This window comes from Mercenaria mercenaria, chromosome 8 (assembly GCF_021730395.1).
Source record: "Mercenaria mercenaria strain notata chromosome 8, MADL_Memer_1, whole genome shotgun sequence".
Classification (NCBI taxonomy): domain Eukaryota; kingdom Metazoa; phylum Mollusca; class Bivalvia; order Venerida; family Veneridae; genus Mercenaria; species Mercenaria mercenaria.
The window spans coordinates 15268704-15286021 of record NC_069368.1 but is presented as its reverse complement, the minus strand read 5'-3'; the positions used below and the strand labels follow the sequence as shown (position 1 = coordinate 15286021).

General features: G+C 34.5%; 1 protein-coding gene across 2 annotated transcripts in view; it reads right to left on the bottom strand.

Moving 5' to 3' along the window:
• LOC123523005 (uncharacterized) overlaps positions 1–17318 on the bottom strand; it is a 47565-nt gene that overhangs the window by 27795 nt on the left and 2452 nt on the right. Inside the window, exon 1 of one of the 2 annotated variants that reach the window (XM_053549427.1) lies at positions 7235–7353. The exons of the other annotated variant lie outside the window; for it this stretch is intronic. The gene's annotated coding sequence lies outside the window, so the exon portion shown is untranslated. Of the gene's footprint in view, positions 1–7234; positions 7354–17318 lie in introns of those variants that run through there. 2 annotated transcript variants of the gene reach the window in all.

Here is a 17318-nt window from a genome sequence, read left to right as displayed (position 1 = left end):
ACTTGTATCATTATGAATTAGATATTTGTAAGATTTGTCAATAGTTATAACTGAGTGCTCTGGACAGATAGACTAAACAGTTAACATACAGACGGGCTTTGCTATTTCTCTGTGCATCCAATTTGGGTCATGACATATATGATTCTTTACATAATATGTTTTATTAACTGCATGAATGACTACATACATTTCTGATATCATGGCTTGACTAATGATAATGGTGTGTGTTGGACTGTTTTTTGACAAAACAAGGGTTGATCAAGAATTACGTAGACTTTGATCATAACTCCAAAACGAGAAAAGGTATTAAAATAAAAAAAAAAAACTCTCTTCTAAAATATGCAAAATATTTTTAATTTATTTACGAACTTTAAAAAGTGTGCACCTAATATTGACAGCGCTATTAAAACCAGAAATAGGTAAGGTTTTGAAACACAGGGAAAGTGTCGTAGTGCCTTTGTAATTTCTGTCATGCTATGTGTTTTAAATGAGTTTTGACATCTTTTTTTTTCTAAGTTTTGATAAGCTTTGTACAAAATTATTCATCGTTTTATAATTTCTGTGAAGACAAGCGTATAATGTGGAAATTCTGTATGTATTACATATTGACATAAGCAGTCAGTGAACTTACCTACACAAATGTGCCCTAGCAGATACTTATATACGTGCGTTTGAATTCCAGTGGAACTACACCTGTATTCGGTTGCCGCAACTCAGCGTTTACTTGTTATCAAAATTTGACGGTACTGCTAAATTCTATTCTCATGCAGAGAATAGATGATATGAGAAAGTATATACTTTACAATTTTCAGTGTGGTATATTTCTAAATAAGATTTTTTGGAAAAAAAGGCCATGCAATTTCGGATCACCCCTATATGATAATTATATGACGATCAGAAACATTTACATTGGCTGGCAGTTTATAAATTTCGCCTTACTATTTAGTCATTCCCCAATATATTGATATCGGTAATTCAATATTTTTTCCTACATATTTTTCAAAATAAAACCAGATATAAAGGTAACGTATTTAAAAGTGTTGTTACATAAAAAAATCCACAACACTTGACAAGTACGTTTGTATATTTCATACCTACAGTATTAAATAAATGCACATTAACTTATTTTTGAAATATCTTATAAATACTAATGATACAGTAGAATAGGGTAAAATGGGGTAACTGGGACAATGGGGAAACTGGGACACTTTACACTTTTCAGTAAATTGGGGTAAATATTGGTTACGTTCCCTAAATAAGATCATATGTTGAAAAAGGACATTCAGTGTTAAAGCCTAATATGAAAAAAACTTTTCTGCCGATGGATTGGAAAATATTTTAAGAATCGATTTTCTTAGACATATGTTGAGAGTATTACTAATTAAATAAAAATAAGAAAACATAAAATTACACGCTGTAAATAATTCTGCCTATTTTTTCAGATGGTGCATTAAAATATTCTTGTTATGTTCCTGTCTAGTGAAACGCACAGTAGAAATAGTCGTCTGACTTTATAGATGTATTTGCTTATATGTGGCCGGTATATCAATAAGATCTTAAAGGTATTTAATTTCGGTACCGTAACGGCTTGATCATAAATGTGACGTCAATTTTGACGCAAGAAGCTGGTTCTCGTATACACAAAATATCGCATTTAACTTGTTTGAAATATTGAAGCGTATTATGTATCATTGCAAATCAAGGACATGGCATTATTTTTTTTTAAAATTCTATAAAAAAGTATAATGATTTTGTTTTATTGACTTTCATTTTGAATAATAAAGTGGCCTGTCATGAACCGTTGCGTTGACGTCAGACAACGACGTTATAAAACAGGTGCTTGTTTGTTAAATATGGCATGTCCAAAACATTTATATTAGTATGTGTTGATACCTTCAGTTATGGGAAGAGTTGCAAAACTGTAGGTATCACATTACTATTTCATACAATGGGATTTGTTTTTGAGAAATTACAACATACTTTATTTTTAAACGTTCCTTTTCAAAAGTGTCCCACTTACCCAAATGTATTGGGGCAAGTTGGACACTGTCGTTAAGAACAAGGTTCTCCATGATTTTATTTTTGAACGAACTGGATGCTGGAAGAAAATGGGGATATGCTCCAATGGACAGTACATAAAATGTTGTACATAACTGGATATATCCACTATAAATTGTCAACTTTTAATCTTTTTCCACAAATGAAATGAAAGTAGGAAAGAAAGTATAGTAATGACGAAACTCTGATATTTTGTAAGTATACCACTAGTTCACAGGCGTGGTCATAATATATATTAGCTTAACTCTGGTGCAAGTACTGAATTTTCTACCCGATACCGAGTTTACATGATCTAAGTCACTGTTAAGTCACATACGTTTATTTAAAGGGAGATCGTTCCGTGAACCCCTCCCACTCATTCCGCGTAAAATCTGGTGAGTTTAGAATTTTTGATAGTCTGATAGGCTAATACTGATATTTCTTTCATGTTTAAAGAAACTGTCGGCAAATCTTATATTAATAAGTAGTATTTATACTAGGTGAAGCGCAGGAACCAACTGACAGTCAAGCCAACATAGTAGTTCTTTTAGTTAATTACTCCTTTAAAAGATGACGTTGTGTCAAATATTCAGGCTAAAGCAAACACCAAATATTGGCCGGACAACACATTTTAGGTACAGTTGCCAACAGTTTCCGAGAGCGTATGCCCATGTGTCCGTCTAGATCTCCTTAACCCTGCCTTCATTCCCCTCACATTTCATCCCCTCCTCCCCGAGTCTTCCTGTATGCAAAAAGCCAGTTAATGTCCTTATTTCTTTGTGAAAAAAGACACACATTTTAATTGTCCCGTTAATATTTGATAAAATCTATGTTTTAAGACTGTTTAAAATTTTGATCAGTTTCAAGTGTAAAAATCACATATAAGTACATAATGGATTATGTCAAGTTTATGTTTAATTCATACATAGTTATTTACACTTATAACATTTTTCTATTTTAAACGATTTATATAATAAGCATATATTGAAACAAATAATGACATAATTTAGGCAAAACTTGGACATATTGATTTCTTTATGCATCCTTGTTTTACAAAACAGTCATAAATTGTAATTAATACGGAGCTATATTTTCAGTTTAGAATTCGTTTTTGATCTGTGGACATGAATGGTTTCATTTGTCATAAATGCGACTGTAATATACATAAATTCTAATAAAACTAAAATGTCCCAAGTTACCCCAACTGGGTGGGGTAACTTGGGACACTTGACCAATGTTTAATTAATTTATAGTTAATCACAGGTTATCAGGTATTTGTAAAAGTTTATATTCGTCATATATTATATAGGTTGCGCATACTGAAATATTAATAAATCAAGTATATATTTTGTCTTTCTAGAATATTACTCAACAGTGTTTCTTTAAGTGTCCCAGTTACCCCATTTTACCCTAAGTGTAGTGAAATGGTAACGTAAAATATGTAAAGTAAGCTGCGCATAGAGCCTTTCTTCAAACTAAACCAATAATAAGCAAATATATATTGTAAATAGTTTTGTTCATGTTATGCAGTTAGATTCATAGTGATTTGTATTTAAAATCTGTCCAAATTCAAAATCTTTCTAAGTAATTTGAAATAATAAAACAAATTAATGAAAAGGTAACGTAACTTGAGTAAAGTATGCTAGATATTGATTTTTTTCTTCAGTGCTGTGTTTACGAAATATTGTCATAATCATAATGCAGTTCACATAATCACAAATTCATTCGTATTATGTTTAAGATAATATAAAAATAATGCACATGTTGAGTGACTTTACAGAGGGTCAATTTACCCCATCCACCTAGCCTTGCCCTTATTCCATAATAATGCAAAAAATTATCTGTACTACAGGTAAAACCCACAGGTGGCAGTAACGTACCTAGGATACAGTATGGATCCATGAGCCATATGCACTTAAATTTACTACAATTATAATGTTTTCTTAGGAAAAAAATGACAAAAATCCATTTTGAAAAAAATTTTGCTCCTATGACAATGAGCCATGAGAAAGGTGATCAAGAACAGTTTGACACATGCATTGCTTCCTGGTCCGTATTTTTTTTTCAAAACAATATTTCCTTATCAATGTTGGCCGCCTTTTCGGCAAAAGATTAATCTTTCAGAAAAACCTTACTTCAAAACCCAGTTCCAAACCGTTTACGCATCACGAGCGAGCAACGGCATACGAAACGATAGTGATTTCTCCTCCCGAATAAATCCCACACATTTTTCGCATCGAAGTCTCCCCCCTAAAACATATCAAGCACACAGTGCGAGTTTAAAATAACGTTATAACCGTTCATAACAGACTAAACACAAACTAACAAGACCGAAAACTAGGTTCAATCCTACTTTGTTACTTACAAATTCGCTATTTAACATTTTCGCTTTCGGAAATTACCTTCGCCTGCCATGATTACCGTTGACAAGACGGTGGCTGTAAATAACGTTTTCATTGGCGGAGACAGTTTACGTATTTCAAACGTAGCGATAAAATCCAAAGAGTACCCGAATATAAACAAGCCGCGATGGCTCACGAGGATTATTTACCAAATTCAAATAAATAAAAACTGGTAAGTAATTAAGTAGAAATGAACCTTATTTTTAGTCTTGTTAGTTTACATCTAGCCTATTCTGACTGCTTGCAGTGCTACTTTTAACTGACATGGTGTACTTGATTTGTTTTAGGGGGGAGACTTCGGTGCGAAAAATGTGTGGGATTTATTCGGGTGGAGAAATCACTATCGTTTTGTATGCCGTTGCTCGCTCGTGGCACAGGCCCCATCTAACGCATCCTTATGGTATAGCATTTATATAGTAAGAAAAAAGAAAAGGTAGGACACTTCCGAAACACCAAATCTGATTTGAAGCTAATATAGAACGTACGGTTCAAACGATACACTTAATTAATTGATATTATTGTAATAAACCTACGGCATAAGTTTAACCTTTATCACTACAGTATTTTTAAAGAAATCAGCGATTTTCCACGAACTTCAGATTTCTACATCATCCCTGCTTGTATACATCCGGTTTGCAACGGAGTGAATTTGTAGTCCTTATTGCGGTGGTCAAAAATAAACCTTCGGTATCGAAGGTATAAAATTTTGTGAAAATAAATCGAAAAATTTATATTCTGTACCGGCTTGGCCCGATATAATAATGTTGTGGTCACGTTTAGCAGCGCTTCTTAGTTGTTCTAACTGAATTGACATTTTTGTTTATTATTGTTTGTCGCTATTTTTTCATTCAGTTCTATTGAAGTAATGATGATGAAGGTATATAGCCGAGGTATATCGATTTTCCCGGTATCTGTCAAACTATACCTATTAACCAATGAAATCGCAGAGGATATTCGCACCGTAGATCCGGAAACAGCGGAGCAAAGCAAATGTTGGACTCGATTCAAAATGTAAAACATCGATTTTATAGCTATAATAGGACTTATTTGAACACTTTTTGTGGTATATTTGTTAAAATTAATATTTCCAACTAACGTTTAAATTTTATTCTATTGAAATCGATCATATATTAATGAACAAGAGAATATGGGTATTCGGAAGTGTCCTACCTTTTCTTTTTTCTTACTATATAATGCTATACCATAAGGATACCGTTAGATGGGGCCTATGGCTCGTGGTGCGTAAACGGTTTGGAACTGGGTTTTGAAGTAAGGTTTTTCTGAAAGATTAATCTTTTGCCGAAAAGGCGGCCAACCATTGATAAGGAAATATTGTTTTGAAAAAAAAAAAAATACGGACCTGGAAGCAATGCACATGTCAAACTGTTCTTGATCACCTTTCTCATGGCTCATTGTCACAGGATCAAAAAATTTTTCAAAATGGCTTTTTGTCATTTTTTTCCCTAAGAAAACATATAATTGTAGTAAATTTAAGTGCATATGGCTCATGGATCCATACTGTATCCTAGGTACGTTACTGCCACCTGTGGGTAAAACCAGTAAAACATGAATCAGTTTAGACTATAAAACAGTTTTGGAAATACTTGGTTGCTAAATCGTCTGGAAAAAAGTAGATTCATTGTGTTGATAAAAAAACAATGACAATTTTCCACCCATTTTACCATATTTTATATAAAAATTGATACCTCCGGCAAAAACCTTATTTGGATATGTAGTCGAAGACGTTTGCAATATTAATCAATACAAAAACAAGAAATAACCTTACTTTCCATATTCTAACACATTTTTGATAAAATTTGTGCAATTGTCATAGAGCTTGGTAGTTATGCGGCGGTCATCTTGACTTTTGGTCGCCATATTTATTTTGAGGTTTGGGTCGCGATCAAATATTAAAGGCAATGTGTCAAGCTATAATAATGCAAAGCGGTTTGCTTGTAGAATTATCTGAACGATTCGGACAAGTTTGAGCTCTAAGCACTCTATTTGACTGCCAAGTGTGATATTGACATTTAAGCTAGGGGTCTGAAAGTTGTGCAAGACACATCGTCTTATTATGAGGTACATTTTTGCCAAGTAATATTAAAATCCCTTCATGGATGGCAGAGTTATGTACCGGACAGGCAAAAAGCCCTGTGGACCTTTGACCTTTGACCTCAAACTGTGTCCTTGACCTTTGAGCCAAGGGTCCGGGTCTTGCGCATGACATGTCCCATCCTGGGGAACATTTGTGCCAAGTAATATTAAAATCCCTTAATGAATGACAGAGTTATGGACCGGACACGAAAATGCGGACGGACCCACGGGATGACGTAATGACGGACGGACGGGAAAACGCATTCCTATAGTCCCCGAAACTGGTTTTCAACAATTAGGGACTAAAGTCTGTCCCATCCCATCGGTTAACATCAACTTGGATGCACGGTGACAAAACTAATGCAGCTATCGGTAAAGTAAATAGCGTTAGTTAAACTACAAAAAAGTCACCCTCGAGATTTTCAAGGATTTTTCTCTAAGTACTCGAATTGCTAAATGAATGCCACATATATTTTTCCAACGGCAGCTCACTGTTGTAAAAAATCGGTCGCCATTGGCGTTTACTCTCTAAAAAGGAGGATAACATGAAAGTTCACGTGAATTACTCGGGGAGCAACTCAAAATGGATTTAAAAATGAATAATCGTCGTTTTTGTACTGAAATACCTTGAAAGATCAACAGATTGAACAGTTCGTATATTCAAAACCAATTTCAAATGCAAGGAAGACAAATTTACTCACATGCAACTTGCAAATTCCAAGTTAACTGTATGCTGTATCCCAAGGTCCGATTTACAAATTATCAATTCCCCATTTATTGTTCCACCGTCCAATCGGAATACAACTTCATTTTTGTTCTATGTCGAACAATTACACTCACAGGTGGCAGTAACGTACCTAGGATACAGTATGGATCCATGAGCCATATGCACTTAAATTTACTACAATTATAATGTTTTCTTAGGAAAAAAATGACAAAAATCCATTTTGAAAAAAATTTTGCTCCTATGACAATGAGCCATGAGAAAGGTGATCAAGAACAGTTTGACATGTGCATTGCTTCCAGGTCCGTATTTTTTTTCAAAACAATATTTCCTTATCAATGGTTGGCCGCCTTTTCGGCAAAAGATTAATCTTTCAGAAAAACCTTACTTCAAAACCCAAAAAAGGATTTCTTTGTATATCAAGGGAAAGGATAAGAGATTTTACCTTTTTCTGCTCTACGGGTAACATTAGTCTTAAAATCGAGCCAAATTTAGGGCAGCTCTTAAAAACATTTTGATCTACTTACGATTAATACTCAAACATCAAAAATATGTTTACATTACTCTGTAACACTGGAAGTTAAACATGCCAATTGTTCCCCGTATCATCTTTTATTTAATAACATTTATTTGAATTCATAAAACAACAGTGAGACTTTTTTTAGCAATGCAGTGTGAACTCGGCCCGAGTTTTATTTTCTAATACATTTAAACGTCGATAATTTTGAGTTGTCCCCTAAAAAAAGTATTACAGGGCGCCGCCATATTGTTTATACAAGAAGCGACGCGACGTCATTTAGCATTACGGTCTATGGAGAAAAATATATAATTGAACATATCAACTTCAAAAAAATTTTTTTTTGAAAAATGAAAAAAGTGCCTAGAGATACATTGTATGGATCTGCGCTATATAAAAACATATTTTAGGGCATCATAACGCATTTCATAATTTTAAAAATGATGTTAACCAGATAGGTTGGACAGACTTTAATAAAATTAAAGGCTCAAAATACCTTACCATACAGTGTATATACTATACATAAATTTTCATTATGCACATTTGCTTGTTGATTTAAAGTTCCATTACCCGTTCCGTTTCTTTACTAAACACCCTATCAGTATTCTGAATACCATTTGAATATATATGTACACGCATATTAGTCAGTAACTTCTTATTAGATTTCCTTCATTATTTTGAGGATTCTTTTAGGCATATTTGAAAATGTTCCCTTACACAGACTTTGATACAAAAGTCTGACAACGTACCTGACAGGGAAACGGTCAACTGAGCGTACCTGACAGGGAAACGGTCAACTGAGCGTATTTGACAGGGAAACTAGCACAACTGATAATGGAAATAGTGTAGCACTGGATTTGCAGGAGATATCTCAACCACTGTGTAGCTTAATCCCCTACCGGTGGAACACTGTAGGACTATAGGAATGCCGTCCGTCCGTCTGCAATTCTGGATCCTGTGATAACTCAAAAAGTATTCAAATTGTTTCTGCTCAATAACTTTAATATGCATTGATGGAATATCTTAGGGCTACACATAAACCTTCCCCAGACAATGTCACAACGTATGATCTATGTTTGTCGGTTAAAGGTCAAGGTCACTCTTCAAGGTCAAGTAACAATTTGTTTCTGCTCCATTACTTTTAATTGCATTGATGGATTTTAGTACTACACAAAAATGTTCCCCATGATTAGACCATGTGCCACGCACATGACCCATGATTGTCAATCAAAGGTCAATGTCACTATTGAGTCAATTTTATTTTCACCGGTAGGGGACTTCTGTATTGCCACTGCAATACCCGCTCACTTGTTCCATTTTAATATTTTAACGGTATTAGTACGGTACAAAGAAAAGTCTAAACACATACATCAATATCAGGAAAATGAAACAATGTGAATCACAATACAACAAAATAAAAGTTCAAATACCACACTGGCCATAGCTTTCGCAGAAGCGGTGGTTCCAACGCCGCGGCGGTGGAGGATTCGTCGCAGAAGCGGTAGAGAAATATGGCCGGCTGACAAAATTTACGCTGTCATCGGTACTTTTTCTAATGAGTTTTTCACGTTTGACTGAAAACAACCAGTGAGACAGGAGCCCACGTATACTCTTCCAGCCACAAACACTTGCTCAGTGCAATTCTTTGTCATTAATGTAAACACTTCTGTACAGTTTGACGAGGGACTGCCGTCTTTGTAGAATTTCCATCAAAAATGGTAAAATCTTGTACAAAACGACCCCTGAGCACGTTTTCATCAAATCATAAGTAGATACTGTCAAACAAAAACTGTTTCTCTGTAATCGGTAAATTTTCATTGCAGGCATACAAAAAAAATCGACCAAAAATGATTCTTACGCAGTGTGCGGTGGGTACAATTGCAACGCATTACGGTGTATCTTGTTTCTTTAACGTTCGTTAAGGAGACTTTTAACTTAACTTTACAGCACTTTTCCCGGGATTTTGATTGGGTTAGGACCATGAAATCACTTTCACATTAGACAGCAACAGAAACTGAAAGTTTAGAATAAATATAATATTGATTGGCATATCCGTATATACAAAACATCAACTGACAATATTGATTGCTTGATTAAACGCTGACCACATGCGACTTTTGCATCGTATAATATGCCAACTTGACTAATGTACAATACAGTGACTTATACGTAGCATACCATTACAAAATGCCATTGAGCAGCTGCGTTATAGGAGTTAAGACTTTTTACAAGTAGGCTGAATAACCTATACTTCTACAATATCCTTTTATTTTCAGACGTTTACCACAGGATTTCAAAATGTGAAGGAAAATGTTTAGATTTTTAATGTAGTGACAAGATGAGATTATTTTATCCGTAGGACATGAAAATAAGAAGCGACAGACTCGCCCGCACTCTGAGAGACATGTTGTTTTAACCATGACGAGAACTGACCTAGATTTTAACCATATATCAGTAAGAGCAGTCTGTCGCTTCTGACTACTGACAATAAATAACAAATGCTGATTGAATGGGATAAGGCCGTGACTTTTATTATTATAATATCATTACAGAAAATTAATGAAATATCATGGCATATTGTATGAGATAGAAGTATCATGAAATGAAGCATGAAATGATAGATTTCTAGCCAAATTGCATAGAAACAAAATAGGCAACGCTCTAAATTTATGATAAGTACACATGTACTAGACAATGGAAGGAGAATGCAAAATTGCAAATTCTTCTAGCAAATCCAGCTGCCGAAATTCCGAGGCCAAGATGCTCAACGAATTCTCAACATCATGATAATGGATTTAAAGGAAACAAAAATATGAATCCAGTGCATGTGCAAGAGAATATATAATTAGAATAACACTACCAAATAGATACCATATTTTTGCCATGTTTATGCAGCAATATATCAGCCACGATGTGAACAAAAGTCACGACTAAAAATTAAAACTTAAGTCTTTAAAATGATTTTTTTTTTGCTCTTAAGAAGACGATATTTTGCAGCAAAATAAACAAGTCCGCTGCTGCCCACGTGTTTACTTGATACAACATAATTATCATATTCTACAAAATGAAATATTTTCTTTACTGAATAAAAACAAACAGTTTCTTTTGTTACACATCCTTAAAGTTTCGCTGAATCTATTTCATTTTGTTAACAGGACTATTTCAAAGGGAAGTCGGGAAACTGCGAGCCGGTGTAATGAAGTATTTCGACCCCCACAGAATAATGACCCCCCGGTCATTATTCTATAGAAAAAGTGACCCCCCGGTCATAGTATTATGACCTCCAGATCATAGTACTATGACTCCTCCACGTGAAGTAAACTGTACCTCACGAAGAATATTGACTCCCATAAAAAAAAACGACCCCCGGTCATTTGGTCAAATTTAGTGATAACTCATGTATCTAAGGCATAATTGCTGTATTTTATGCCCCCACTCGAGGGAGGGGGGGGGGGGCATATAGATTTGCCCTTGTCCGTCCGTCCTTCCGTTTGACCATTAGCCCCAGATACCATCACATGACACAGAAATCAGAGCATTCCGAAACGGGAAAAGGGATTCAATTTCTAGACGCTGTATCTTGGTGTATACATTTTTTTTCAGGAAAATAACAATTCACAATACGTTCACAAAACACACCAGTGTCAATAATCCCTGTAAACTTCGGTAAGAAAACTGCACAAGAAACTGCTAGCATAGAACTTAGTATTAATAGAAGTTGCAATACTTAGCAGTGGCAGTAAAGTACGGTAGCGGCAACAATAGAAAGTAGTGGTAGTAGTAGTAGTAGTAGTAGTAGAAGTAGTAGTAGTGGCAATGGTAGTGGCAGTTGCAGCAGCAGCAGCAGCAGCAGCAGAGGAATAAGTGACAGCAACAATAGCAGCAGGAGAAGAAGAGGTAGATGTACAAGACGTATTAGTGGAAGCAGGTATAGTAGTATCAGTAGTAGCAGTTGTAGTAGTAGTAGTAGAAGTAGTAGTAGTAGTAGTAGTAGTAGTAGTAGTAGTAGAAGAAGAAGTACATGCAGTAATAACAATAAAAGTAGCGGCACCAGTAGTAGTAGTACAATGAAAATGTTAACTATTGGCAATGGAGGGTATTAGAGTTGTAGATCTAGTAAAATTGTCCGTTAGGTTTGGTGGGGATCACTTTTTAATAGATATTATCGTCGAAAGTCTTTTAAGGAGCAGGTGTTTTACACGGAAAGAGTAACTTTTTTAAATAGAATAATGTCCGGGAATCGATATTGTATGAGAGTTCATACCCAGAAATCTAAGCCAATTTGCTGGCTTATTGGCGAAATTGTCTCCCTTGAAAACAGGTTATCGGGTGTATCGATTAGCCTTTATCGGTCAATTTACGCCTATTGAAATATAGAAGGAGAAAAACTTTAACGCATCAAATGACATCAAAAGCATCATCTGACAATATTTATTAAGTTATTGAAGTAGTCTGCAATATTTGCACTTTCTTTCAATATAATTTTTAATAAAATAAAATATGATCTTCTTGCTTCCCGAAGCGTTTGAAATAAGTAACTAATTTTGATCCCGAGTCCCATTGATTTCTGTAGGAAATGACAGATTTTAAGCTTTACATGGTCTTTTAGAATGATTTATTCACATTTATAATCATCTCACAACATTTATTAAGTTATTGAAGTAAACTAGGAAAGTTAATCTTTCTTTCAATGAGTTTATTTTTAAATTACTTTTATGTCTTCTTGCTTCCCTAAACGTTTGAATATCACTGATTTTACTAATTTGGAAAATTTTGCCCGTCACAGTACACGTGTACTGATGACACCGGATAAACTGAATTAGATAGACATGTGTGTCAATCTAATTCCGTGTTTAATGTCATTACTTTGTCAGATTAAATAAAAAATAAGGTTATTTCAAATTACGTGTTTAAATAAAAATATTCCATTTTTTAATACATTTAATACCATTTTCACAATTAGAATTATTTATTGCATTAAAACGTATTAACATAAAGTTGATTAACATATAGAACTACATGTTTGTATTTAAACTTGAATATTGTACATGTAAATATAACAAGTCCATTGGGTCGGGTGTATATTTCATGTTTCTTGTTTGTAAGTATTATAATATTGTTGTTAAAAATTTCTTATCTTATCTTTTTGTAATGATTATATATGTATGATAAAGTCAAATAACGTGTTTGACAATAAGTTAACCGAATGCTGACATTTTTCTGTTTATTACCGTTACTAACTGGATTAGTGTCTGTTTGTCTGGCATGCCCCGCGGCCTAAAGGGACAATTATTACGGCTCTTGCATAAACGCTTTAAAGTTAAAATCTAAATTATGGATATGGAGTTATAAATTTTGATAATTTATCTTACAGTTCAAAATCCAAATTCACATTATTGTAAAGTAAAATGCATTTATAGGCCACGTATCCATAATATTTAAAAAAAAAATAAATTGAAAAGACACATTTTCAAGGAGACCCGAAATACACATATATTTCGCCCTCATAAAAATATTTTAAAAATGAAAGGGACTATCCTCGAGATCGTTCGACAACAAGAAAAAATACTTTTATAGATATCTGGAAATAAATGCTATATTTCTTAAGAAGACTTTAAAACTTAATTACTGACAAAGTTTAACTATATATTACGGAAATACTTGAGAATTTGCTGTTTTTCTACTTTATATGATGAAAATCGAAAAGCGATTGTAACGCTTTACTCAAGGTAAACTGTCTCGATTATAAGAAAATCTATATTTTGAAGTCATAATTCACTTATTCCGCTATAGCGCTATTGGTTTCGACGAAATATTTTAGACACAAAAACACATCTTCTAGTATTAACAAACTTCAATTTGAGAGAATGATTATTTTTAGCCAAATCTTGAGGTCATTAAATACATTATTTTAAAAATACGTTGAGTAATGGGAATTATATGCTTCCTGACAATTTTTAAACAAATTGCAGATTATCATTCAAAATCACCAATTTGAAGAAATAAGAATGTTATGTATATCAGGTACTAAACATGTACGTTGATCTAATTCCGTCTTTGTCAAATTTGGTTAAAACTGTTATTTTAAATTACATGTTTGAATAAAAATATTTAAATTTCAAAAATTATTTTTTAAAATAAGTTTCTGATTATTTTATTATTGTGTTTGATCAACAATATTTTCTTTACACAGAAATGCAAAAAAAAACTAGTATAACTTTAATTGTTATCAATTATTCATTAATTTAAAATAAATTACATTGTTTCCCCTTCTCACTAATTCATACACTTGTAAGGTAGACTGACTCTACAATAAACAATGACCCTTGTTTATTGGAACCATACTGTGATGGTCATTAGCCCCCAACTGTGCTGGTGAAGACAGAAATCCCTTGGCCCGCTGCCAAAATCTAGGCCTTTAAGCTGGTGTAAAGGGAAACAACCAAATTTAACCGATATGGCTTAATAATCAAGGGACAATACTCTTCAAAACACGGTCTCATTTCTGGACATGTCGAATGTAGTAATTTCGGCAGTGAGTATTTTACATGGAAGGAGTCACTTTTTCTATAGAATAATAACCGGGGTCGTTATTCTATGAGATTCGAAAGGAGTCATCTTCAGAGAGTCAGTATTTTACTTGGAGGGGTCAGTTTTTCTGTAGAATAATGACCGGGGGGGGGGGGGGGGGGTCGTTATTCTATAGAGCTTTCAAAGGGAGTCAGTTTTCTATAAGGGGAGTCAATATTTTACAGGAAAGGAGTCATATTTTCTATAGAATAATGACCGGGGGTCGTTATTCTATGGGGGTCGAAATACTTCATTACACCGGCTGCCTAACCCCTAACTCCTATTTATATATCTTTTTTACCCTCATCTTTTAGTTATTTATCTTAATTTGGAGGGCGGCGGGGGAGGTAGTGATGTCCAAGTGCTGCAAACAGAAAGGTGTCTCCACCCCCGACTTCCTTGATCTATAACATTCGTTTTTCTGGTATTAAATGAAAATTGGACATGATACAGGTCTTAGCATTTGGACAAATTAAATATACAGATAAATACTTTTAAAAATAAACTGAAAAAAAACCCCGCTGAATTTCGTAGATGAAACACTCATATGCATGAGCAATATCTTAAACAATCCATAATGAAGCCTTCATATACATGGTGGCGAACTTTTGAGTTCTTGGAAGGAATAATTGACTTTATCCATAAAAGGCACTGTATACCGGTGTGGCAGTATGTGGCATGACCTGGTGTACTGGCGCTGAAAAATATATAACACGACAGCAGAACTTTTTCCAAAAAATTGTTAGGGTGAGGAGGGTGGGTATTTTTATACACGAAGTGTCGACTTGCCTGCTTAGTTATTTGTGAAGGAATGAACCGGTTTGAAATATAAAAATGATCAAAACGACCCAACCCGTGAACCACTCGTGCGTGAAAGTGATTAATCGAGGCACGTTATATTATATGGACTGGATTAGAGTAACAGAAGCAGAAATTATAGCTCATGCGTACCTTCTGAAAAATAACATAGATTTATTTCTCAAGAGAACATAAATTCCTTTATGTGATCGTTCGTCGTCCGTCCGTCGCCCGTCCACAATTTCTTGTGTACACGATAGAGACCACATTTTGCAAAAGATTTTAATCCCTGAAAGAGCCAAAATGTGATAATGTTTACATTATTAATACAATAGAAGTGACATTGACCACACTTACACACAACTTAAGTCACAATTAGATCTCGGTTCCTTTTGAAAACCAGCCAGACTCCATTATATGTTCTATAGATACTACCCCTGAAAGGGCAAATTTTCTATTCTGGCCCTTTCAGCCATATGAGGTTTCATTTATGCTTTGATCTGATACAAACTTGCAAGTAATATTTATCTTAATGATCTCTAGGTCAAGTTTGACACTGGGTCATGTGAGGTCAAAAACTAGGTCACTAGGTCAAACCAAAGGAAAAGCTTGATAACACCCTAGAGGTCACATTCACGGCCTTATCTTCAGTAATGTTAATCTTGATGATTCAAGGCCAAGTTTAACACTGAAAAATAAACGGAGAAACAGAGTACAAACAACTAACAACAGAAAAGCAGAAAGCAGATACAACAAATAAAAGACAAAAACTTCATTCTCCTATGAAAACTGTCACAACGCCAATCAAACATAAGATACCTTTAACCCCTTGTTCTAGTGCCAAGAAGATGACAAAGAAACAACTAATTTCAGTTATTTTTATTATAACAACTGAAGAGAACTTACAGCTGGGAACATCCATAAATATGTTAAAAAATGATGAAAAATACTATAAAAATGACAAATAGTTGCAACATGCGAAGTGTGTTGGAGAATACTCCCCCCCCCCCCCCCCCCCCCCCGCCCCCAATGCGTCACCGACTTCGATATTTTGTGGCCAAAACAAATTAAGGCCAGCGGAAACCCTGTTGATTTGTACATTAGATAAGCTGGTATATGATGTAAAAGTCGTGTGTGGTCAGCATTTCATCAAACAATCGATATTGTCAGTTGATATTATTTATATAATTAGGGAAAATGAAGATAAAGAAAACCTGCATGCGTTCATATGAATAATTATAACTGAGGTGTATTTGGTACGAAAGAACACGGTGTTATTATTTGGCAGTAGATTTAGTAACATAATTATGGTTCAAAATAAAACTTACTTTTCGTGTATGTATTCAACAGAACGGAAGTGCAAATCAATAGTATATTGTTACTAAACATTCAGTTTCTATTGCTGTCTAATGTCAAAGTGATTTCATGGACCTACCCCAATCAAAATCCCGGGAAAATACTGTTTCCTTAAGTTAAAAGTCCATAACGAACATTAAAGAAACAAGATACAACGTGATGCGTTGCAACTGTATCCACCGCACACTGCGTTGGAATAATTTTTGGTCAATTATTCCATATGCCTTCAATGAAAATTCACCGATTACGAAGAAATAGTTGTTGCTTGACAGTGCCGTACTTACGATTTGATACAAACGTGCTCAGGGGTCGCTTTGTCCAAAATTTTACCACTTTTGATGGGAATTCTACAAAAACGGCAGTCCCTCGTCAAACTGTACAGAAGTGTTTACATTAATGACAAAGAATTGCACTGAGCAAGTGTTTGTGGCTGGAAGAGTACACATGTGGGCTCCTGTCTCACTGTTTGTTTTCAGTCAAACGTGAAAAACTTACCGATGACAGCATAAATGTAGCCATATTTCTCCACCGCTTCTGCGACGAATCCTCCACCACCACGGCGTTGGAACCACCGCTTCTGCGAAAGCTATGGCCAGTGTGAATACCGCGATTTCACAAAACGATATGTCGCGATAATCACTGAAATTTCTAAATATCGTGTACAACTATTAACACACACGTCTTTGTAATGTACACTGATGAATATAAATAATTGAAATAATTTAAGGATCCAAAGGTAAGGACAGTTTGCAGAAAAGATATGCTATGAAATATAGCTAGAAATATTCAAAAAGTAACTAAACACAATGAACTGATTACA